The 2816-nt window shown below is 39.3% G+C and overlaps 1 pseudogene; it reads right to left on the bottom strand.

The window, feature by feature from the left end:
* Positions 1 to 459: 459 nt before the first annotated feature.
* LOC128513839 (free fatty acid receptor 2-like) lies at positions 460 to 1375 on the bottom strand (annotated as a pseudogene).
* Between the last annotated feature and the right edge of the window lie 1441 nt (positions 1376 to 2816).

Raw genomic sequence — 2816 nt, 5'->3', positions numbered from 1 at the left:
GTGATGAGGTGGGAAAAGGTCTTTTAATAAAGTAAGACAGAACAACCACTCACATAAGGTAAATAAGGGACAGCAACACAGGGTCCAAGAGAAACCAAAGGCTAAGCAAAACAGGATCCAAATAGTGCAATAACTAAACTAAACTAAACCAAACAAGAGCTACGCTAAGGCAAGGGGTTAAACTAAGACAAGGGGTTAAACAAGATTAAGTGCTAGACATGACTTGGAGACACACTTGGCTAGCGGCTAACACATGGCTAGGCAAAACCTAGGCTAGGCTAAGCACAGGCTAGGCTAAACACAGGCTAGGAGATAACATCGCGAACAAAATGGAGTCAGGGAGCATGGCGTCCTCTGGTGGCTAACCGTGACAGTATGTTATACTGGTCAAGTGGATACATAAACAGATAAGATTAACTGGGAATATTCTAGGACTTATTACGGTCTGTTTGTGAGTTACTATTGGGTTTGACCAGAGCTTTTATTACATATGAATTTCCATTGGAGGTGCTTCAGCCACATGAGGATTCCTTGCATGCTGTCCTTAAATGTGTTTTGCAGTGCTTTAGAGGAGAAATAGTACACAAATGGATCCAGGCAGGGGCTTAGGCTGCTGAATAGCAGGGGAAACACTCTCCAGTCAGGGCTGTCCCTAAGAATGTAACTTACTATATGGTAAACACTGAAGTGCAGGAAACAAATAATAAAATGTAGAACGGTAAATATGGCAAGTGCAATGGCCCTGGAACACTTCATCGGACTGATGTTGTCTAACTTGGGGAGTCTGTAAATGGTGATGGTGATATACAGTAGCAAAAACAGCAGATAAACAGTGGCACACATATGGCCAATATGCTAATTCCTAGACACTCAGGCACGATAATGTTCTTCTGTTCTTGAGTAAAATATCTATAGGTTAAAAAAGAGGTGATAGGATCAAGTCCAGGATTTTTTTTGTTTAGGAAGTGGTACTGCATGTAATAAACAATGCTGCAGTGGGCCAGGTTGACCACCCAAATTATGACACTGACTATTACAGCATATCGAGGATGTTGCTTGATTTTGTACTTAATGTCCTAAATGTAGGGTACTAGTATAAAAGTTGATCAATGTAATGTAAGTTGAAAACGGACAGAGGAAATTGCTCATTCTCCATCCCATTTCAGCTGTCTCTTTAAAGCGAAAGGGGAACAAAAAGAAGAAAATCAAATCCGAAAATGTTGAGGCTGAGGAGGAGCATGTCAGTCAGTGTGGCGCCTTCTTTCACCTTTCGGATTAAGACGTAGAGGGACAGCAGGTTGCCTGGAACACCTGCGATCAGTGTGGTACTCTACATGGTCAAGACCAAATCTTTGAAATCCCATGACGAATTCATAATGACTTGCGAGATAAAAGATAAACAGAAATAACAAATCAGACATTTTGATGTTGACAGCTTCGATGTAAACCTTAATAAGTTATCTCAAATGATTCGCTCCTGGCAAAAAACTATTTGACACAAATACTATTAGTTTTTACAAAATCTGCTGATTAATTTTTTTCGCTGATATTTCCATCAGATGTTACTATGATAAGTATAATTACAAGCATTTCATAAGTGTCGAAGGCTTTTATTGACAATTACATTGAGTTTCTGCAAACAGTCAGTATTTGCAGTGTTGATAATCAATGCTTGGAGTTTCTCTGAATTTGTGGTAGTTTGTTTGTTCACCAGCTTCTAAAAAGTTCCCAATGGGATTAAGGTCTGAGGGGTTTCATGGCCATGGACCCAAAATTTTGATGTTTTGTTTTCCGAGCCACATAGTTATTACTTTTGCCTGTTCGTCACCAAACTGTTCTTGGGAGAAGTTGCTTTCAGAGAATTTTTTTGTACCGATCTGTCCGAAATCATGAGTGAGCCCACTGGCTTGTCTAAAAAGCAACCACACACATGAATCGTTTCAGGATGCTTTACTGCTGGCATGACACAGGACTGATATATATGGTATAATTACTGTATGCGTCAGTATATCTTAGTAAAATCTAAAAAAAAGAGGTTAAAAAATTTCAACAAGAAACTGAATAACAAGCCTGTCGAATCTAATCTAATTCATTGAGCCTCCTGCAAAAGTACTGTTATATGTTTTCTAGGGTTGGGTTAATTTGTATAATGCATGAGCTGGTGTTGTGTATTTCCAGCTAATTGGTATCGGTATGATATGTTGCATGCATTTGCTTAGAAGGTACAATTACTACTTCTTTATTGAACCTGTGGCAGAATTCACTATGCATACAAGTCCTTTTCCCATAAGAGCTTATCTCATGTTTGTGTGTGTGTTGTGCCACCCGAGCAAAAGATCTTACACATGTTAAAAGCATTTTTACATTTTATATATAAATACACTGCCTGGCCAACACTCTACGATTTCATTTAATCACCTTCAGCTTTCATAACAGCACGCAGTTAATGTGTAAAAATGATTGCTCATACTTCCAGAACCACTCTTTCACAATCGGCGTCCAGGAATTGGTTTACGTCATCAGGGAAGAAAAACTCCACGGATGTGATAACCTGGTCATTCAGTACATTCATGTCATCAGCTGACTTCATTTTATTGTGACATAATGTTGCTGAGTCGAGACCTGAGCAACTGAAGCAACACCAGAACATAACACTGTCACACAGAGGTTTGTACATTGGACACTATGCATGATGGGTACCACTTCATGAGCTTCCCTTCTCAACCTGACACGCCTATTACTCTGGAATGTGGTTAATCTGAAATCATCAGACCACAAGATTTTTCTGTATTGCTCCACAATCCAGTCTTTATACT

The sequence above is a fragment of the Clarias gariepinus genome, chromosome 26 (genome assembly GCF_024256425.1).
Source record: "Clarias gariepinus isolate MV-2021 ecotype Netherlands chromosome 26, CGAR_prim_01v2, whole genome shotgun sequence".
NCBI classification, from domain to species: domain Eukaryota; kingdom Metazoa; phylum Chordata; class Actinopteri; order Siluriformes; family Clariidae; genus Clarias; species Clarias gariepinus.
Note: the sequence above shows the minus strand (reverse complement) of the source record. Positions and strands in the feature narration are given on the sequence as shown.